At 35.0% G+C, this 23937-nt stretch overlaps 1 protein-coding gene across 2 annotated transcripts in view; it reads left to right on the forward strand.

Moving 5' to 3' along the window:
• Window positions 1-23937, forward strand: part of RASSF8 (Ras association domain family member 8) — a 142086-nt gene that overhangs the window by 41452 nt on the left and 76697 nt on the right. The window lies entirely within an intron of this gene.

The raw sequence follows: 23937 nt of genomic DNA on the forward strand, positions 1-23937 counted from the left end.
TTAGAGAATCAAAATGTGTTTCACTTGCCTTAGTGTGCTTGCTATGTGTGATCTCTTTTCTCTTGAACATTGAAGTGACTTATTGGTCCCAGAAGGGAAAATAATTTGACCTTGTTTGTACTAAGTGAATCATTTATGAATAAACTGTTCACATTTTACAGGTGAATAAACAGTTTAAGGGCACCAACCAGTGTGCTATCTCATAAATTCCTTAGTCCCTCATTTGTAAAAACTATTGGCTAGATGATGGCTCTCAAAGGCCTCACATAAATTAATCTCCCTGTGGAACAAAAACGAATAACCTTAGAGTCTTCAAGTAATTAAGATTATGCGGAGGGACTGAATTCCTAAAACTGTAGGACCATATCCTCACTGGTTTAGTTCTCATATATATCCTGCTACAGCGCTTGTGGCATTAGCAATAATCGTAACTACAAGGCCACAAATGTGGAGTACAAGACAGGAATTCTAAAAAGACAATTTTGTCATATCTGTGTGAGAGCTAAAAAGTCCTAGTGAAACCCTTTTCATAATTTCCTGCTATTTATAATATGTTTTGAAGAAGACAATCATAAGGGAAAAAATAAAGGGCTACGTAGCTCTTCATTAACTTAATTTCTCTGTGTGGTTGGAGAGGTACTTAAATTTTAGATTTAGCTTCCATTACTGATGAAGCTATGCTATGAGCTTTCTGTTACACACTAATTATTTTCTATTTAGGAGGATTTGTGTGTAAGTTACCTCAATGGGATGATGGTTCAGGCTTAGTGTTTAGGAATTGTGTGGATTTGGGTTTGAACATTTCAGTTATTTGGTTTCTCTGGAGTACGCAAAATTACCCTGGTGGAAATTGTATGGGTTGCTTGGAGTTTGCTGCTGAAGAATTTACATGATTTGCTGATTCCTCTCAAATGCTCAGTTTTTCAAGATTATGAGCCTTTGATTTTTAACTTACAGTGCAAGGAGACTCCTTTATCTTTCTGATTTTTTTTTTTTTTTTCTCTTTTTCAAAGGAAGTTTTGTCTGTTTTAAATAAACCAAGGGTCTGCCAGGGCTGGGCTGTAGATATGTGAGAAACTTAGAAGGCTTTTTAGCCTATGAGGGCTACTGAAGAAACTGCTGCTCCTTGCCCACAGGAGAGGGTGCCTTTCCTAAGCCTTTCTGATGAAGTATCTAATTTTGATAATGTTAACTTTGATGGGTAACAAAACCAACTTTGAGGTCTCATTGTTGCTACACTGTAAAACTGTCTTACATTTTTTGTTTCATGGAGGTACTGTGAATTTTTAGTGTCTTAAAATCAAAATATCTCTATTAAATCACATTTTCTTCATGAGGATGCAATTCCTGTTCAGTTCTTTTTTTTCTAGAAAATAATGATGAGAATAATTCATACTTTATTTAAACAAGGCACTTTTGTTAGGTTTATAAATCTGAAACTATGAGAACAAACTTGAAAGCCTGTATTTTGTGTAAAAAGGCAGATTAGGTAAAACAGTAAATCTTACAGATTATTTTTTTCTTTGCTTTTCTCTCTGTTCAAAATAAGTTTTAATTTTCCTCCAACCCTTTTCCTGGTACTTTCCTGTAAAAAGCATTAGTGAAGAAAAAATAATGATAAACAGGATTTAACTCCATAACCTTCTTTCAAAACTGCCTTGCAAGTAATATCACATAGTTTCTGGAATGAAGCATATGGTAGTAATGTACTGTGCTTCTGCCTGGGAAGTAGTTTCAAAATACTCTCAATGTTTTATATTTTAAACTGTGTGTTTATGTTCACCTTCGGTTTTCTGTCTGTCTAATTTTAATGGAAATTATTTTTCCATTAAAAGGCAATTATGTTTGGTTTTAAGGGGTTAGATAAGGATATTTCTAAATAAAACTTTTTAAAGAGAATGTTTATTGTGTTAAAATCATTTGTACAGACAGATTTTAGAATGCTGAAAGTGATCTTCCAGAGAAGCAACTGGGTAGAGAAAGGGTGGCATTTTCTTTCTGTAAATTAAGTTGTCATAGTAATTTGCATCAATACACATTCTTAGAATACAGGCCTGAAGAATTTCAGTAACAATAAACATTCCAATTGCATTCATCATCATTTTTTTTTAACCAAAAAAGGAACGATCCATTGTGACCCAAATATTTTATTCCTGTTTTGAAGATGGAGAGCAGTTTGTCAGTTTTAGCACTTTGGTACTTTGTTGGTAGAGTAAAACAAAAGTTCAGCTGTTTTTATTTGAGATAGACAATTTCTGATGATGTGTCACTAATTTTTTCAGGTTTCAAGATAGGTTCAGTATAATGTTTATTGAATAAACTTTGAAAAGAATCACAATTGGGTGAGGACTGAAGAAATTGTCATATCTATTTGTTAACATGCAAGTCTAATATAAAGTGTATTCGAATGTGGTTTTCATGGAGAAATTTAAGAAAGTTATCACTTTCTTAATGTCAACTTAATATTTTTACTTTATGGCATATCACACGAGTCTTAAGTTTATTATACAGCATACAGGAATATGTATTTTGTATTTTAAAAGTTTTATTTATACTTGTAAAATAGAAATTTGTATTCAGGCATTATTTTGAAATGTCCTGGCAAAGTAGGATATTATTTCCAAAGAGAAAGCTTTTTTAAAGATTTGCTTCTTTTTTGCTTTCTGTAAGACTGCTAACCAAGATTATTCTCTTTAAGCAAGGAATATTAGGAGAAATAAAGAGTTAAGAGGGTGTGTCTGTGCATGCATGCATATACACATCTATGTGTGTTCAATCATTTTAAGAAGTTGGAAAATAAATTGGAGGATTTTATGACCAGGATAATTTGTGATAAAATGTACAAAAATTCATTTACTGGGAAAATGTGAGGGAAAATAAAATCACCCATTACTTCACCCCATTACCTACAGAGATAATCCACTGTTAATATTTTATGGAAAGTATCACCAATTTTGTAAACAAAATTCATATTAAGCTGTCAATAAATACTAAAATACTAGTGGTAGTAAAACATTAGAATTTTACCATGCTTGTTTTCATCACTGCTATCTAAAAACAACACTGAAATATCTAGCCCAGTGTATTAAGTAAAAAAAGAAGAAAAAAAAAAAAAAAACAGGGGAACAGGGGTGAATAACAGACTATTGGGAAGATAAAACTATTTCCACTTAAAATTTTCCAAGACAACTGTAAGTAACAGAGTTTAATAAAGTTCAGTTATAAATAACATAAATATCATTATCTTTTGTATGTAGTAACAATAACCAATTAGAAAGTGAGAAAAAGAGAGCTGGTTTATAGGAGCCACAAAAATATGCTAAGGATTAAATTTTATAAGATGCAGATTGCCTATGGAAGGAAACTATTGTACTACTCTGGGAAGATGAAGAGACTGTTTCTGGATAGAAAAACAACTTGTTAGTTATTTTTAATATATCTGTATTGATTTGTAAGTTTAGTACAATTACAGTCAAAATCTCAGTAGGGATTTTTCATAGGTCAGTGATTGCAAATTTCATTTTATATGATAAATAAGAGCCAAAAATGTTTATAAAGAAGAATAATGAAGGGAAAATTGCAGTGCTGAATAATAACTTAAAAAAGGAGATTGTGAAGTCCTGGGCTTGATTATCAGCACCACAAAGTAAAAAAAAGCAGGGGAGTGGGACTGGGGGTGCAGCTTGGTAGTGAAGCCCTTGCTTAGCGTGTGTAAGGCCCTGGATTTGATCTTTGATCCTTAGCACTAAAGGGGCCTAGAGGTATATCTTAGAGCTAGAGTACATGCTTTGCATGTAGAAGCCCTGGCTTCAGTGTTCAGCTAACAAAAAAAAAAAAAAAAATAGTGTGATACTGATAAAACATATAAATACTTGGAGCAGTATAGAAAGCTCAGAGGAATGTTGAATTGCTAAAAATGCCATTGCAAATAATGAATATAATATGTAATATACTAGAAGAGAATGTACATGAATATCTGATCTTGGATTTGGGAAGGATGTAGTAAAATACAAAAGCAAAAGTGAAAACACGGGAATGATTCATGTATGTAATTACTTTCAAAATAAATAAATATTGTATATATCACATCACAGAAAGGCAAACAATTACTTGGGAAAAGTATTCATGTATTTATATTCTTTTAATAAGTAGACCACAAACTATATAAAGTTGACCAAATGTCTTAAGATTTCATCATATACTTTTTTGGGGGAAAAACATATAAAGTTTTATATATTTGAGAAGGGACTGTTCACAGAATTGAATAGCAAAAGGATCATCAGAGTCTCTGGGTAGTACTGAACAGACTGAATTCCTAAGCTGCCATCAAAAAAAAGAATACAAATTAACGTTGACTTAAAGTTTGTTTAGTCTTCATATTATGATGAATACCTGTGTAACCAGTATCGTGCTTCTGGAGGTGTGGGGCCCAGCAACCCTGGGAATGATGAAGAGTAGTTTGTCCCCATCATAGTTTGTTTTGTTCTGTTATAGCACAATACCTGAGACTGGATAACCTGTAATGATTAGAAATCTATTGGCTCACAGTTCTGGAGACTGGGAAGGCCAAGATCAAGGTAAAGCACATCCTTAGTGCATGGTCATGTGGTTGTAGGTGAGAAGAAATAAGGAGACAGAGCAAAAGAGAGATAAAAGGGCACCAAACTCACATTTATATATTTCTCTCCTGAGTGTGATAACAGCCTAATTCATTCATGATGGTGGAACCCTCAGTCTAATCCCCTCTTAAAGGTAACATCTCTTAGTACTGTAGTACTGAAACATGCTAATTAAATTTCAATATGAGTTTTAGAGGGAAGACATTCAGGTCCTAGCAATCTCTGTGTTTAAATTTCTACCTCTTTCCCTGTGCCTATTATATCAGTGTCACTGTAGTTTAAATTTTCAAATACCGATTGTCCATGACATTGAAACAAACTTGCAAAGTCTTTGTGGATTAAATGGGATAAATAGGACAATTACTTTAATTCCATAGCCTTTTAATGCGTTATTGTTTGCCTCCTATCCTGACTCCACTATTAAGATGAGCAATTCCACCTGGGCAAGGAATTTTTAGAAAATATACCCAGGGTGAGATGTTGTGCTTTTGAAGTTTAAGTATTACTTTCTTAAATATGTTTGTGGTATTCTTCCTGAACATGGTTATTCAAAGGATCTGGGTCTTTTTCTAGTAGTATTTATGGATTTGCTGACATTTCCAACCAGTTTGTGACTAGGATTAACTTTGATCTCTGGTGCATATAACCTTAGAAAGGTCATAGTGTGCCACCCCAGCACAGCCTTGGACCTATCTCATCACAAGGCATAGACTGCTAAGGTAAGCATGGTCAGACAGTATCCTGGTCTGCTCTTCTAAAGAGTCGCAGTTAATTAAATATGAACCACTTTTAAGTTTAAATAAAATTTGATTTTATACCACTTTGAAAAAGTTTTCAGATTTGTTTGATTTCCTCTTAAAAGGCAAAGACCAATTATGAAAGAAAATTCGTAACACATATCTGATACCTTTTATTTTTTCAAAATTCTAGAAAAGAAGGTTTTTAGTAAAAGCAAAGTATTAGTCATTGTCTAAGTAAAACAGTTGCTCATTTAAAATAGTAATACTGTAAGTTTAATGTATTAAAAAAACATATAATGAAAAATAAAATGATCTCTTCCTTCAGAATTTTGTTTCCTTTCAAGGTAACCATTGTTAGTAGTTTCTTGGGTATCTTTGCACTGCAAAGATGCACACATACAACATATATTTATGTCTCTAAATTTATAGTGATAGGGTGTATGTGTGTGTGCATTTTTGTCTTTCTTTTACCCTAGATTCATTACAGATTTACTTCTTCGATGACCAGAATAACCTTTTATGAATTTTTTGTTTTTATTTAGTTATACATGACAGTAGAATGTATTTTGACAGACCAGAATAATCTTAAAGGTGAGATTATTGGCTTGAGAGTTCAGTAAATGTTTCTTATTGCTTTGCATTCTTACATTTGACTGAGTTTGTAAAAATTAGGTCAGTATGTAACTGATAGATGTGGGTCAACAATTGATTCAATTCCTGACTGCACCAGTGACGGTCCTCTTAGTCAAGTCATTCTAGGCCTGGTTTCTATCCCTGACTATTGAGAAAGGGTCTCTGTCTACCTGAGTGCAGTATGGAAAATATAATACAGAATTAAAATGCAAAATCATTTTTTGTAAGATTCAATAAGAAAACTTCACAAAGATGATATCTTTTGCTCCTGGTGCTGGGATCAAACCCAGGGCCTCACACATGCCAGACAAGCTTTCTACCATTGAGCTACATCCTCAGTCCAAAGGTGATATCTTTCATCTAAAGTGGACCTTGTGAAAATTATAAAGGTAATATAGGGTGGAATCCATGGTTTCTCCCTTTACAGAACATTTAATATCACTGTTAAGAAGGTTCACAACAAATAGAGAAAATACGGGTTTTAATTGTCTTATAATACCATGTTATACCAATCGTCACACTCACTTCCTCTCACACTCCTCCTTTTATTCTTCCTCTCTCTCTTAGATCCATTTAAGGTAACTTTCTCCTTAGAAAGTTTAGGGAAACATGTCTTGAACCTCTCTTTTCAATGCTTGTGATAGTCTCCATATGATCTTGCTTAGTCCAGAGTTCTGTCTCAAGTGGGCACTCCTCAGATGTCTTTGACTTACCACCAGGTGTGGTCTTTGGTTTTGCCCAGTTAAACCTTTCTCTTTCATTTCTGTTAAACACAAATATGCATGCATGGGCATACACACACACCCCAATTAGTAGATTTGCCAAGGATCTAAGAGAGGAAAGGGGCACACATTGCAGCAGGAAGAGCAGCCTTGATTACTTCCTGGCATCTGGCTTTATCCCTATCATTCATCCTCTCTGTCATCTCTACCTTTCTGTATGTCCCGAGGTTCATTGTCTATGTTCTATAGTTTCAGGAATTGCCATATATCATCTGGGATCATCAATTGAGTACAAGTTGGCTTCTCAAATTAATTGGGTTGACTTTATGTGCTTAGTTTCACTAAGGTATCTCTTAGGTCTCTAAGAACTCCAGTCTTCTTACTTAAATTATTAAACATAAGAATATCTGTTTCATTGCTTGCTTGAACACTAAATTATATATGAAAAGAACCTGGCATATAAACTAATAAAGTCATCATTTTTATTAAAATAGTAGTTTTTCCCCAAAACTTCAGTCTTGATGAAGACTTGGGTTACATGTTTTTTTTTTTTTTAATATAAGTAGCCTTTCACTGTTTTATACTTAGAGACAATTGTTCAAATAAGACACATTGGAGAGTGAAATATAAGGTGTTATTGATAATTACATGGAGATAACAATGTAAACTGTACCATTCCAGTACTGTTCCAGGACGCATGTTCACTCCGTATATACCCCTGGTTTTTGACTCATAGAGCATGCTCAGAGATAAGGGCCCTTTGTTCATTGAGTATTTAGGCACTGTGGAGTAGTGGGCATGTGGGACAAAGCAGGATCACATTCTTTTTTCTGAACTTTAGTTCTTACTCATTCAATTGAGGTTAACAATACCTATCTCCAGATGGCTGTAGATATTACATGAAATTGTGATCTCATAAAGCATGGTGTCTGGAAATTAGACACCTGCTAGTTCCTTTCTCCATTTCTGCAATTTGCCTTAGCTGCTCTGATGACTAGGTTTTGTGTATAGATGTTTCTGCTGCATTATGTACTTCTTACACTTTCTTAGTTTATCTGTGTAGTCCATTTTATTGTATGAACTTGTCATTCTGAGAGGTAGTAGTCATAGCTAGCTGCATATGATTCCCCAGTGGAGAGTTTGTCTATCTTGTTTCAATCAAATACTTCTTGACATTGAAAGGTGTGAATCACAGTGTTCAGTAATACACCCATTTCTCTCAGTGAGCTTCCCTTTTGTGATATCCTTCCTTTTATTGTTGTGTAAGTGGTTAAAATACTGTTTTGTAAATATTTCATGTATGAATTTTTATATGCATTTAATACAAACTTCAGGTGAATCAAAGGCACTTTTTTTCACACAACTATCCATTGGGTTTCCTACGGCAAGAAAGTCTATCTCAACTTTGAAAAGTGATGGAGTAATTCATAATATACTCACCAGATATGGTTTTCTTATGATGTATGAATAACTTCCAATAGTAATACTAAACAGACCAGGTATAGTGGCACACACCTGAAATTCCACTGACTCTCAGAAGGCTGAGGAAAGAGGATCCCAAGTTCAAAGCCAGCCTGAGCAATTGAGTAAGACCCTGTCTCAAAATAAAAAATAAAAAGGATTGGGAATGTAGCTTAATGGTACAGCATCCCTGGTTCCAGACCCCACCCCACACCATATAAAAGAATCAGGTCTTTTCATCTTCCATAGTTCCTGTCCTTAGCAAATCTGCTTTCAACCTGGGATTTCCTCCTGTTTAGGCTTGCAAGAGTCTAGTGGGATGGGAGTGGGAGGACAGTAGTAAATGATCACAGTCAGGTCATGAATTCTGTTGTAGCCCGAGGGAAGATACTTTGTACAGAAGTTAAGGAAGGCTTCTTGGAGATATCATTTGAGCCAAATGTTTAGAGGTGAGAGGTCTTCAGGGGATTGGGAAGTGGTCTAAGCAAAGCCTGGAAAGACATGGAGGACAGTGTATTTAAGGGAAAAACAAGTTCAGCTGGGTGTGGATGAGTCTCCAGAGATGTCTGATTTAAAAGCAGCATTCTTACTCTGTTTTGATAGAAATAACCTTTCCTTCTAGCTGCGCTGGGTGGGCCTTAAAGAAATCAAAATTATTCATAAGTAAACAAAGTTATAGTTGAAGGACAAAGAGAAGTATTAACAATTTGAAGTAACCTAAACTTTACATCTCTCTGTAAATATTATTCTTGACAATTTCTTTATAATCTCAAGAAAGTAAGTATTTAACATCTATAGCTATGGAACCCAGAAGAAAATTCTCAAGGGAGAAGTTTTATTGCAGTTTCTTTGGAATGAGACCTGATGCTGTTTTGGTTTGTGTTCATCCCAGTTATGTCTAAGAACTGAGTTAGCCATGTGTCCATAGAAAGAGATCCCCATTGAAAATAGTAAGTACTAACTCTGTCTGGTATTATGTAATCAGTCCTCTTTGAGAATTTCTTTGGAACTTATTTTCCAAACAGATTAGTCAGTGTTTCCCAGAAGAGCTTTCTTCTTCCTGATGAGCAATATTATTTGTGATAGTAGTGAATTATTCTGTCAGGCCTTACTTCCTCTCTACCTTCAACCCATAAACACCTAGTGAAGAAAATATAATGACCTAACATTACTAATTGAGACTGACTACTGTGGTCTCAATGTTTGTGCTTCCCCCAAAATTCACCAAATCCACCAATGTAGTGGTATCAGGAGATGGGGCCTTCGGGAATGATTAGGTCATGAGGGTTCATGAGTGGGATTGGTCCCCTTAGAGAAGAGGCTCCAGAGAGCTGCCACTTTCACCAGGCAAGGACACAGCAAGAAGGCTCCATCTGGAACAAGAAGGTAGACCCTTACCAGACACCAGATCTGATGGAGCCTTGTTCTTGCACTGACCAGTTTCCAGAACTATAAGAAATACATTTCTGTTGTGTATAAACCAACAGTGTATTACCCTTTTATGGTATTTTGTTATAGTAGCCCATATGCACTGACACTGACCCATGAACTTGTTTAAATCCAGTTTCTTTAAAGTATTTATCATATGCATAGCTGATAATAGGCCTTTAGTAAATGCTTTGTGAAACAATTATGTACCCTGTATAGTCTGCCTAATAATTTATTTTCTTAGATAGTAAAGTGTATATTAGTTAAAGCCCTGGTTCCAGAATGTATAGACTGAAGTTTTGACTTTTCTTTTAAAGAGGTGTGTGATTGTGGGCAACTCGTGAAAAATGGAGATAATAATAATACGTACCTCACAAGATTAATATGAGAATTAAATAAATTGATACATTCAGAGCATTTTGAATGGTACCTGGCATCTGGTAAGCTCTTAATAAATGACTAAAACAAAAACTGTCAGGCATTTAATGTTTTAAAAGTGAGAAAACCAAATTTCCACTTGTTCCTCAAATAGCACTATAATTGGCAGTGAATATTTGAGTGTTGGTTGTGTGAACTATAGTTATTTAACCTTTTTTGCAGTAAACAGCTTTCTGTGTTTCTTATGATGGAGGAATAATAATTGTCTTTCTGTCCAACTTCCTAAGAGTATATCACTCTTGACACAAACAAAACTGTGCTTATATATTTTTTATATTATAGCTAATCATGTGAGTTGAATTTTTAAAAATATGTGGGGACTATGATTAGCATCCAGATTTGTTTTTCCCTGACTTTAGCATCATGTATCCATGGTGTTTCTTTCCATGTGAGTTTTAAGAACTGTGTAGTTTGTTCCATCTTCTTACTCTGTTCCTAAACCCAAATTTATAAAATCAAAATGAAGGGCATATCTCCCAGAATACAAAACTGACCGAGTTTCCACATAGTCGCAGCCTCTTTTCTGTAGGTTATTTTCTCAGTTGTCCTGGGCTCTGCCCTCGGGAAGTCGGCAGTTCAGTAAGTGGGTCAGGGTTCTCCTGGTGTGATGCCTGCAGGGCTGCCCTGCCAACTTCTCTCTGTAATTCTACTTCATAAACCCATTGGGCAGTGTGGCTTCTCCACTGAAGGCCATCTGGTGGGATAGCATTTAACAGTCTATAAGACACCTTTGAATCAGTGAGTCTAGTTTGATGTTCCAGTAAACCAACAAGAAAAATATTCTTGTCAGCATCCTGTAGAAGAAAAAATGAGCCTCCATGCGTTTGAGGGAGTTCAGGTTGCACAGTTAAAACAAGCAATGAGCCCTGGCCTGCTGACTCTTCCAATCCTGTGTCCTTCCAAATTTACTGTGCTTCTATCAGTTCACTCAACTCGGTAAAATCATAGTAATAGGATCTGGAGTAGTAGCCAGGCCTGTTAACTATAAATCATTATGTAGTTAGGATTCCATAAAATCTGGTACTTTTAGCTGTTAAAACTTTCCTTTTAGCTATGCTGTTTATTCTTATTGTTATATGTCATAAGCATTTTCTAACTATCTTCATGTTTTTAAAGGTGTTTTTCCAGTATATTTAGTCATTAAAGTAAATTTTATGTGATAGAAGTCTTTTTTCTTTTAATGTGATTAACGTTGAATAGGCCTACATTAAGATTCTGAAATTCTTAGAAAAGTGTAATTACCAGTTTTTATTCTTTACTTGATAGGTGAGTAGTCCCAGGAAGAATAAGATGGTTCCATTTTTGTAACCATAGTTTTTCTAAACCTCATCTGAGTAGATGGCACATTTCTATATCACTTGGACAAAACTCTGACCTGTAGGGCTGGTTTGAGGAATATAGGAGTGTCAGCCTTGTTTACATTAGGAAGTTGTGTTCTTGTGCCCTGCATGAGAGGCAGTGCCTCTGCCCAGCATGTGCAGCCACAATTGTCTGGTGCCGTGTGTCCAGGGGCTTGCTGTGTGAGCCGCAAACTTCAGCAGAGATCAGCCTGTCTCAAGACAGATTCAGTAATCATCAGTAATAAGTTCTGAAAACTTAAACTTCTATAGTAATACCAATAAGAACTATTATTAATTATAGCATGCCAGATCCTGTTTTTTGTTGTTGTTGTTGTTGTTGTTGTTGTTTTTAACTTTATATCTTATTTATTTGTTTTTATGTGGTGCTGAAGCTCGACCCAGTACCTCACACATGCTAGGCAAGTGCTGTACCACTGAGCCACAACATCAGTCCCCCTGGCCTCATTTTAAATGTTCATGTTCATTGTTATTCAGCACTGACAAATTTAAGGATTATTATTCCCTTGTTAGAGTCAAAGAAACTATTGATTTATCTAAACTCATATGGCTAGTAAGTGGTAGGGGCAGGATTTGAACCAGGGCTGCTGAGAACTAAAATGTGTTAATGGACAACTTTAATACTAGGTATGGTAAAATATGTCATATTATGCTACCTTTGCCATGGTAAATGTAATTGATGATGCTGTGTGTTCCTGCTAAGCCTGATAATCCTTTTCAGCATTACATTCTTGGCGTCTGTAGTCAGTTAGGCTTATTGGGCAATATAAAACACATGTGCATGCTATCCTTGGTGCTAAATATGTCTATATTTAACATTCTCCTAAATTCTAGGAGTGTGTTGAAATTGGGCCAGTATATTGGGTGAAAAAAATAAGGTAAATTATTGCTTTGTTTAATAGAAGAACAAGCAAGCAGCCTTTTCTTTATATGTCTTAATTGGTGTAGACAACTGAATTTAGTACAGGTCATTTCCATTTTGAATAATATACAAGTCATAGCCATATTAAAATTTTTCAAAGTAAGTTGATGGTTGATTCATAATGTGTATTTATTTGAAAATTATTTCTCACATGGATAACTGAATTAAGAAACAAATCGTGACAGTGTTCATAGAATTTATAATGAGATTAGATCTAGCTAACTGAAGACTTTATAGTGACTATGAAGTCTTCATTAAATTCTAATGTTAGATCAAATTATTGATTCTTTAAGAATTGCATTAAAATTATGCAATTTTTGTAATTGTGGATCTAAAAACATGTTAGGATTATTATGACAGGATTTTTTTTGTCCCTTTCCTTTGAGACTATTACTACTTCAGCTGAAGATGGCATTTTTTTTTAAAAATTCCATATATGGGCAAGTAGATGCTCTAGTCTCTCTCCTGATCCCTTGAACTCAGGGTCTGTACCCATCACAGGATTATTGAAGAGCACCTTGGCACAAAGTTCAGGGTTGGAGGGTTTGTGCAAAGACCAATAATATGTACACTAATAAATTGGCCTGCCTGTCTACTGCTTAGTGTTTATTTATGAAGAGTAATCTCTCCATTGTCTCCTCCGAAGTCTTGAGACACAAATTTGAGAAATAGAAAATAATTTTACAAACATATTTCCATTGGTAGACTACCTGGCCGGCAATGAGATTGAGGCGAGATTTAGTCCAAATTAATGTGTGAGGCCATGGAAAACTGCTTATCTTTTGTGTTTTATATTTAAAATTAAGTAAGATTGTATTTTAATTTACTTATCTCAATTTGCAAAAAAAATAGAAATTTTTCCTATTTTTTTCCATAGGTGTTATATGGATTTAATCACAAATTTTATGTTCCTTTAAATAAATGCTTATAAATATTATCAAATATTTTGTTAAATATCTATGGCATTCTGCATCCTTAAATTACTTGTTTCTTTTTTTAATTCATTTTTATTGTAAACAAATGGGATACACTTGTTTCTCTGTTTGTACATAAAGTAGAGGCATACCATTTGTGTAATCATACATTTACCAAGGGCCTACTTATTTTTGTAACAATGATTGTAAGAGAAAAGATACATAATGCCTAAAGTTGGACTGCATATAGTTGTAAGAGATGCTGATTTGAATGTGCTTTGTAAAAATAAATGAAATTAAGGGAAATTTACTCAGTAGTAGTATTTCTGTAGTTTTACTGTGTCTGTTCTCAGGAATATAATTTCTTTTCTTTTTATTGATAAGGTCCTAGCTATACGTAGTCTAAGAACAGACAATGCTCCTCTGTAACTCTGTGACCAGACTCCACTAAGGCAGACTGTTACCAGTACTGCATGACCAGTTGGCGTTTATAATGTGTAACCAAGTCACTAATTATCTTTCTTTTCATCCTGTACTTTGACTGTCAAGCAGTCATAATCTCCAAAATTGGAGGTCAGGACTTTCAGCCAAAGAGTTTGTTTGACTAGAGGCAGGGAGAGCCTATTTCTCCTTGAAATACATGGAAAATTCATTCACTTTTGTTTGTTTTAAACTTTTAAAAACCTAGCTGATATTAAGGGTAGATTTGAGTTTTGTTTTCTTTTTGTTTGTCAGTTGCTGTTTTTGTTTCATTTTATGTTGTTTTGGATTATCTAGCTGATCTCCCAGGCTCTATAGTCTAACCAGTGCTTCACTTTGCCTCTTTTGCTTCTGTTACAGTGGTCATTTAGATTGAGAATTAGGCTCTCCTTGGCCCAAAATTTTAGGATTTCTCAGTATTCTTGGACTTGTAGTCCTTATATTTAGATTTTGGCTAGCAATGTTACCTTAATTTGCCTATTTTTGCTGTTATAAAAAGTCACAATTTGGGATATGGGGCACAGAAAAGGAAACATCTTTTTAGTTGATTTTTTTATCTCTGGGTAAAGGTTTTTGAAAAAGAGGTTTATAAATAACAGTTATGTGCATGGTTTATATTGAACAGGCAAATTGGTTTTAGGTAATTATAAATATAAAATATAGATTTTTAAAAATTAATAAAGACTTCTTTCAGAGTTTAAGTTGTTTATAAATAAAATTGTTTGCTGGCAGTTGTCCATATCAGTCCATTTAATAAGGTGTGATAATATTTTCCCCCTTTTCTTGCATAATGCAATTTAATGTTTCCATACTATTTTATAGATGCTCATTTATATAACTTTCCTCACATTAACAAGACAGGATAATGAAAATATTCTCTGATGTTTATTCATTAGTTGAGGCCTTTCCTTTTTTCTTTTCATTTCGAATGGTTTGTAAAATTGACCTAATTCTTTAATTTCTCTGCCATGCACATGCAGGGCAAATATAAGCATATTTGCTTCTTGAGAATATTTGCTTTGTGTTTTTAGTATTAATCTGGGTCCAGTCAGAAGAGAGAAACATGGTAAACTGAACAGGAAAATTCAATATAAAAGACTAAATATAACAGGGGTTTGGAAATTTAATGTGGATAAATAGGATGTAAGAGAACTCTAAAGATTATAGGACTAGCAGAATTACTATTATATAATCTTACACTACTACTACTACTATTTGATATTATATAATATGATCTTATACTACTACTACTAAGGCTAAGATCATATGGCTTTTTTGCCAGTGGCACTCCACTAAAAATCCACCCACGATAAGTGCTCTTGAGTCATGGCTAGGTTTTTATACACTGCAGCAGCTGGGCTGTAGAGAAACTATTTGCCATAGGACCTGCACAGTGAAGAAGCCACCCACACTGCAAGAGCTGCCAAGCAAGCTCACCAAGAAACAGAACCCTGTCCTACTGTCCTTTCCAGTGTCCCCTTGACAAAAATTTCACATGGCATTACCATTTAAGACAAAATGTTTAAGAGCTCAAATCTGCTTTCCTAAATCAGGCACAAAGGGTGAAGTTGGAGCTCAGAAGCAATCATTGATAATGGACACATCCTGGCAGACATTTCATGATGAAAAATACTTTCCTTTTCACATGGGCTTTGGTAGTTTGTGAGATAGCTTGATCTCATTTCTGCTGAAATGTCTGTAAAAGATACATGAATTATTAGACATATTGGCTTATTCAACTTCTAATGAAATTTATTAATGCTTTTTAATTGGCATATTCTGTAGTCTTGAGAATCTCCATGTCACTTTATAAAAGCCAATTTTTCTTTAATTTTTTGAAGACTTGTTTTCATGATGTTTCTTAGCCATATCCATTAGCATGTAAACATAAATACTAAAAAGGTTCAACTATGATGAACTTTTTCTTGCTTAAAATATTTTTGGAAGTAGTTGTAGGACCTGGTTACTTTTTCTTAAAGCAAATTCTTTTTTTGATTAAAAATATTTGACATTACATAACTAGACTAGAATTTGACATTCCACTTACGTGTTATTCTTATTGAAAAACAAATAAAATTCATATGCTAAAATAATAAAACTTAAAACAAGAACATTTTATAAACTAAATAGGAGTCCTAGTATTAGCCAAACAAATAAAATATGTAGTTTTATTCTCTTCTCTTAGAGCATGGTAAAGTCACATAGAAACTAAACTCTTAAAACTTGGAATCATGGACCAAAAATTACATAGTTGGGAGAACCAGCAGAAGGGAGCTATACCTGAGGCTTTGTTGTCCTTCTTACATCTCATACCACTCTCTGAGGAAAGAGGACATTGAAGGGATCCTAGGCAAAACCAGTAACCTGCCTACAAGAGTGTCTTTCAGTTCATTGGCAAATTCTTCCTGGTGCCAGACCTGATGTCTGATGTTGGCCTCTTTTATTGGGGGAAAAGGGGATGTTACTGGGGATTGAACTCAGGGCACTCCATCACTGAGCCACATCCCCAGCCCTATTTTGTATTTTATTTAGAGATACAGGGTCTCACTGAGTTGCTTTAGTGCCTTGCTTTTGCTGAGGCTGGATTTGAACATGTGATCTTCCTGCCTCACCCTTCTGAGCTGCTGGGATTACAGGCATGCACCACTGCCCGCAGCTGATGTTGGCCTCTTTTAGCAGTCAAATTATTTGAAATAATCATTCATGAGTGGCTTAAGGAGCTACATCCAAACTCGCCCAATAACTGGTTCTCTTCTAAAGAACTGGCCTAAAGTTTAGTGAATTTATTCCCCCCCAAACACACCCTGACCCCCATGCATCATGGCAACCTGAGACTTTTGACTTCCACATGTTCTGGTTTGGCTATAGTGAAGTTGTATGTCAACCTGTAATTAAGTAAATATTTAGAAGGAGGTCTTTGGGGTTACAGGTGGCATGGTAATAGATTACACAAAGGTGGCTGAAGACTTGGTCTGCTTAGGTTACCATGGAGTGGCTATAACTGTCATTTGGAGAGTGTCTCTAGTAGGACCTGCAGATCTGCTTGACATGCTTGGTTACAGAGTATTGTGTGCCCATTTTAGTCATGGCCTGCTCATAGGAATTGTGCAGCATATACTCTGTTGTGTTCTCTTCTTTCAAAATAATATCAGTAATAGCAAAAATGTATCACATGGGGATAAGCTTGCTTTTTAAAAATAAAAGTTCTTGAGTTCAGCTATTATTTATGAGTAAGTTTAGGAATAAAGAAAGTATGACCATTAAAATATCATGTTTAGTGGATGTATTAAATTGATGTAGAAGAAATTTATAAAAGAGGAGTTCAAATATATTTGAGAAATAACAAAACATGAATGTATATCTTTCCCAAATTGCCTACCTTAATGGCTACAGCACCCTCTGCATGCAAAAGATACAAAATTATGTGTTAAAGAAAATGTAGTCTCATTATATTATAGCCATAACTCTTAGAAATGGCTTTGGAGCAGCAAAAAACAAATTTTCTTGTGCCTCCCATACAGACTAAATAACATGAATGTTCCTCCTGGATAGGCTTATGTGGAAGGGTGGGCATGGGTATTCATAATTACTAAACTGAGTTTAAAAGAAAACTTGAATTTTGAAAGCATTCTTGATTGTAGAAGGACACTGAGTTATTTTTTCTTTTAAAGAATGGTTGAATTAGTGAAAAATGTACTATTTAGATTTTAATGCCACATTTTTAACGGTGACTTTCTAGATAATTCTCTTAAAAAGGGAACTTATTTTTCTTGGTGTCCATTGCTTGATAATGGTTTTTAAACTTGTATGTCTTTGGAGGTACCTTTGGGCTGTACCTTAAACTTTACAGTTCTGTGCCCTCTTTTTAAGCTATTAACAAGAAGAATGAATAAAAGGATCACATTTGGTGTATGTTTTAAGTATACTGCTGAACACTCTATGTCAAAAGGGTGAATATTACGCTACATGACAAAGTAAATCAATTAAAGATCTTGAGAGGAGAAGCTTTCCATTCATTACCTTAGTGGGTCCTAATGTGATCACATCTATCCTTTTAAGAGAGATGCCGAGATTGGAGCTATGAGGTCACAAGCCAAGGAACACCTGAAGCCATAAGAAGCTCAAAGAAGCAAGGAAAGGTGTCACTCCTAGAACCTTTGGCAGGAACCTGGCCCTGCTGAGTTACCTCAGTGGAACAGACCTTGGACTTTTACCCCCTAGAACTGAGAGGGAAATCTTTGTTGTTTTACATCCTCCAGTTTGTTGTATTTTGTTGCAGTAGCTCCAGGAAACTAATTCTTAGTAATGAAAGAAATATAAAATAACCAATCATAAGAGAAAATACTTTACAGAGAGATTGACAGGAGTTTTTTTTAAAGAGAATGTTGTTTTCAGTTATGCTGAGGAAATAATGAGACATAACCTATCTGCTGTGGAAGTGAAGTAAATTTGGCAATATGGTACAAAATTTTATAGCCATTAGAAACTATTTTCAAACAATAAGATCAAAAAATGATTACAGTACTAAGTACAAACAGGTTTTTAAAATTCTTTACATTATAAACCATATTTTAAGTATCTATTTTTGAAAAAAAGGAAATTTCAAAAAAATTGTTTAAATTTGCTTTTCTACTTAGCTATGTGACCTGTGCAAATTTTTGTAACCTCCATTCTCATGTATAAAATGAGGATGAAAAAAAATTTAAAAAGCTTATTTACCTTATGGAGGGACTAAACACATTAATATTTTCTAGCCATTCAAAACACTGCCTAGCACATTCCAAATGTGCAATGTATATTATTTGGTTTTATTTGTTTATAATAAATACCAGAGTTAGGTTTTTTTTTTTAATTGTAAACAAATGGGATACATGTTGTTTCTCTGTTTGTACATGGCGTAAAGCAATACCATTTGTGTAATCATAAATTTACATAATGTTGTTTGATTCATTCTGTTATTTTTTCCCTTCTCCCCACCCCTCCCACCCCTCTTTACCCTCTATACAGTACTTCCTTCCTCCATACTTGCCCCCCTCCCTAACCCTAACACTAACCCTTCCCTCCCCCCCATTATGTGTCATCCTCCACTTATTAGCGATATCATTCGTCCTTTGGCTTTTTGAGATTGGCTTATCTCACTTAGCATGATATTCTCCAATTTCATCCATTTGCCTGCAAATGCCATAATTTTATCATTCTTTATGGCTGAGTAATATGCCATTGTATATATATACCACAGTTTCTTTAGCCACTCATCAATTGAAGGGCATCTAGGTTGGTTCCACAGTCTGGCTATTGTGAATTGAGCAGCTATGAACATTGATGTGGCTGTATCTCTGTAGTATGCTGCTTTTAAGTCCTTTGGGTATAGGCCAAGGAGTGGGATAGCTGGGTCAAATGGAGGGTCCATTCCAAGTTTTCTAAGGAATCTCCACACTGCTTTCCAGAATGGCTGCACTAATTTGCAGCCCCACCAGCACATCCTCCCCACACCCCACATTGGGGTGAGATGGAATCTTAGGATGGTTTTGATTTGCATTTCTCTTAATACTAGAGATGTTGAACATTTTTCCATATGTTTGTTGATTGCTTGTAGATCTTCTTCTGTGAAGTGTCTATTCATTTCCTTAGCCCATTTGTCGACTGGATTATTTGAACTCTTGGAGTAAAGTTTTTTGAGTTCTTTATAGATTCTGGAGATTAGTGCTCTATCTGAAGTATGATTGGCAAAGATATTCTCCCACTCTGTAGGCTCTTTCTTCACATTGCTGATAGTTTCCTTTGCTGAGAGAAAGCTTTTTAGTTTGAATCTATCCCAGTGGTTGATTCTAGCTTTTATTTCTTGTGCTATGGGAGTCCTGTTAAGGAAGTCTGATCCTAGACCAACAAGGTGAAGATTTGGACCTACTTTTTCTTCTATAATCTGCAGGGTCTCTGGTCTGATTCCGAGGTCCTTAATCCATTTTGAGTTTAGTTTCGTGCATGGTGAGAGATATGGGTTTAGTTTCATTCTGTTGCATATGGATTTCCAATTCTCCCAGCACCATTTGTTGAAGAGGCTATCTTTTCTCCATTGCATATTTTTGGCCCCTTTATCCAGTATGAGAAAATTGTATTTATTTGGGTTTGTGTCCGTGTCCTCTATTCTGTACCATTGATCTACCTTTCTATTTTGGTACCAATACCATGCCGTTTTTGTTACTATTGTTTTGTAGTAGAGTTGAAGATCAGGTATTGCAATATTCCCTGTTTCACTCTTCCTGCTAAGGATTGCTTTAGCTATTCTGGGTTTCTTATTCTTCCAGATGAATTTCATAATTGCTTGCTCTATTTCTGTAAGGTACACAATTGGGATTTTAATTGGAATTGCATTGAATTTGTATAGCACTTTAGGTAGTATGGCCATTTTGACAATATTAATTCTGCCTGTCCAAGAACATGGAAGATCTTTCCATCTTCTAAGGTGTTCTTTAATTTCTTTCTTTAGTGTTGTATAGTTCTCATTGTAGAGGTCTTTCACCTCTTTTGTGAGATTGATTCCCAAGTATTTTATTTTTTTCGAGGCTATTGTGAATGGGGTAGTTTTCCTAATTTCTCTTTCTGAAGATTCATCACTTATGTATAAAAATGCATTGGATTTATGGGCATTGATCTTGTAACCTGCTACTTTACTGAATTCACTTATGAGTTCTAAGAGTTTTCTGGTGGAATTTCCAGGTTCCTCTAAATATATAATCATGTCATCAGCGAACAGGGATAGTTTGAGTTCTTCTTTTCCAATTCGTATCCCTTTAATTTCTTTGGTTTGTCTAATTGCTCTGGCCAGAGTCTCAAGAACGATGTTGAATAGAAGTGGTGAAAGAGGGCATCCCTGCCTTGTTCCAGTTTTTAGGGGGAATGCTTTCAGTTTTTCACCATTTAGAATGATATTAGCCATGGGCTTAGCATAAATGGCCTTTACAATGTTAAAGAATGTTCCCACTATCCCTATTTTTTCTAGTGTTTTGAGCATGAAGGGGTGCTGTATTTTATCAAATGCTTTTTCTGCATCTATTGAAATAATCATGTGATTCTTGACTTTAAGTCTATTAATATGGTGAATTACGTTTATTAATTTCCTGATGTTGAACCAACCTTGCATCCCTGGGATGAAACACACTTGATCATGGTGCACTATCTTTTTAATATGTTTTTGTATGCGATTTGCTAAACTTTTGTTGAGAATTTTTGCGTCGATGTTCATTAAGGATATTGGTCTGAAATTTTCTTTCCTTGATGAGTCTCTGTCTGGTTTAGGTATCAGGGTGATATTGGCTTCATAGAATGAGTTTGGGAGGGTTCCCTCCTCTTCTATTTTATGGAATACTTTGAGAAGTATTGGAATGAGCTCTTCTTTAAAGGTTTTGTAGAACTCGGCTGAGAACCCATCTGGTCCCGGACTTTTCTTTGTTGGTAGGCTTTTGATGACTTCTTCTATTTCAGTACTTGAAATTGGTCTATTTAAATTGTTTATGTCCTCCTCATTCAATTTAGGCAATTCATATGTCTCTAGAAACCTGTTGATGTCTTCGAAATTTTCTATTTTGTTGGAGTATAGATTTTCAAAATAGCTTCTAATTATATTTTGTATTTCCATCCTGTCTGTTGTGATATTTCCATGTTCATTCCGAATTTTAGTGATTTGGGTTTTCTCTCGTCTTCTCTTTGTTAGTGTGGCTAAAGGTTTATCAATTTTGTTTATTTTTTCGAAGAACCAACTATTTATTTTGTCAATTTTTTGTATTGTTTCTTTTGTTTCAATTTCATTGATTTCAGCTCTGAGTTTAACTATTTCCTGTCTTCTACTACTTTTGGTGCTGTTCTGTTCTTCTTTTTCTAGGGCTTTGAGCTGTAGTGTTAGGTCATTTATTTGTTGAGTTTTACTTCTTTTATTAAATGCGCTCCATGAAATAAATTTCCCTCTAAGTACTGCTTTCATAGTGTCCCAGAGATTTTGATATGATGTTTCTTTGTTCTCATTTACCTCTAAGAATTTTTTAATTTCCTTCCTAATATCTTCTGTTATCCATTCATCATATAATAGCATATTGTTTAATCTCCAGATGTTGGAATAGTTTCTGTGTTTTACTCTTTCATTTATTTCTAACTTCAATCCATTATGATCTGATAGAATACAAGGTAGTGTCTCTATCTTCTTGTATTTGCTAACATTAGCTTTGTGGCATAATATATGGTCTATTTTAGAGAAGGATCCATGTGCTGCTGAGAAGAAAGTGTATTTGCTCTTGGTTGGATGGTATATTCTATAAATGTCCGTTAAGTCTAAATTATTGATTGTGTTATTGAGATCTATGGTTTCTTTGTTCAATTTTTGTCTGGAAGATCTGTCCAGTGGTGAGAGAGGCGTGTTAAAATCACCTAGTATTATTGTGTTATGGTCTATTTGGTTTCTGAAATTGAGAAGGATTTGTTTGACATACATAGATGAGCCACTGTTTGGGGCATAGATGTTTATGATTGTTATATCTTGCTGATTTATGCTTCCCTTAAGCAGTATGAAATGACCTTCTTTATCCCTTCTGACTAACTTTGGCTTGAAGTCCACATTATCGGAAATGAGGATGGATACTCCAGCTTTTTTGCTGAGTCCATGTGCATGGTATGTTTTTCCCCATCCTTTCACCTTTAGTCTATGGGTATCTTTTTCTATGAGGTGAGTCTCTTGCAGGCAACATATTGTTGGATCTTTCTTTTTAATCCAATCTGCCAGTCTATGTCTTTTGATTGATGAATTCAGGCCATTAACATTCAGGGTTATTATAGAGAAATGATTTGGTTTCCCGGTCATTTGGTTCATTTTTTAAATTTTATTTATTTATTTGTTTGACACAACTTGTTTCCTCCTTTATTTGACAATTCCTTCAGGATAATTCCTCCCTTTGCTGATTTGCTTCTTTGTTTTTCATCTCTTCCTCATGGAATATTTTGCTGAGAATGTTCTGTAATGCTGGCTTTCTTTTTGTAAATTCTTTTAGCTTTTGTTTATCATGGAAGGATTTTATTTCATCGTCAAATTTGAAGGTAAGTTTTACTGGGTATAAGATTCTTGGTTGGCATCCATTTTCTTTCAGGGCTTGAAAAATGTTGTTCCAGGCCCTTCTAGCTTTTAGGGTCTGGATTGAAAAATCTGCTGATATGCGTATTGGTTTCCCCCTGAATGTAATTTGGTTCTTTTCTCTCACAGCCTTTAAAATTCTGTCTTTATTTTGTATGTTAGGTATTTTCATTATAACGTGCCTTGGTGTGGGTCTGTTGTAATTTTGTGTATTTGGAGTCCTGTAAGCCTCTTGAACTTGATTTTCCATTTCATTCTTCAGATTTGGGAAATTTTCTGATATTATTTCATTGAATAAATTGTTCATTCCTTTGACTTGTTTCTCTAGGCCTTCCTCAATCCCAATAATTCTTAAATTTGGCCTTTTCATGATATCCCATAGTTCTTGTCGATTCTGTTCATGATTTCCTACCATCTTCTCTGTTTGTTCAACTTTGTTTTCAAGGTTAAATATTTTGTCTTCAATGTCTGAGGTTCTGTCTTCCAGGTGTTCTATCCTATTGGATATGCTTTCTATGGAGTTCTTAATTTGGTTTATTGTTTCCTTCATGTCAAGGATTTCTGTTTGTTTTTTTTTCAATATCTCTAACTCTTTATTGAAATGATCTTTTGCTTCCTGTATTTGGTCTTTTAATTGTTGATTGGTGCAATCATTCAATGCTTGCATTTGCTCTTTCATCTCATCGTTTGCTTCTCTGATCATTTTAATTATGTATATTCTGAACTCCTTTTCTGTCATTTCTTCTGCCATGCTGTCATTGGGTTTTATTGATGTAACATCTAGATTTGTTTGCAGCATTTTCTTTCCTTGTTTTCTCGTATTGTTCAGGTATCAGTGGACCGCTGAGATATTGCAGATTTCCTCTATTGACTTACAATGTCCCTGAAGATTTCTATATATATCCCCCCTTAGCCTTCAATAGGCTGAAGTCTTGGAGGAAGTTGATAATGAGGTGCTCCACAAGGATGCTGCCTCTCTAGGAGTGGTGGCCTTCAGGTGGGTATAATCCCTGCTAGTGGGCAGAGGTGCCTCCACTTGTTGACCAATGGTCATCCAAAGGGGACCTAGGCTGCGGGCTGAGGCAAGGCCTGTTTGGGCCTGAGTCT

The sequence above is a fragment of the Sciurus vulgaris genome (assembly GCF_902686455.1).
Source record: "Sciurus vulgaris genome assembly, chromosome: 5".
Taxonomy (NCBI): domain Eukaryota; kingdom Metazoa; phylum Chordata; class Mammalia; order Rodentia; family Sciuridae; genus Sciurus; species Sciurus vulgaris.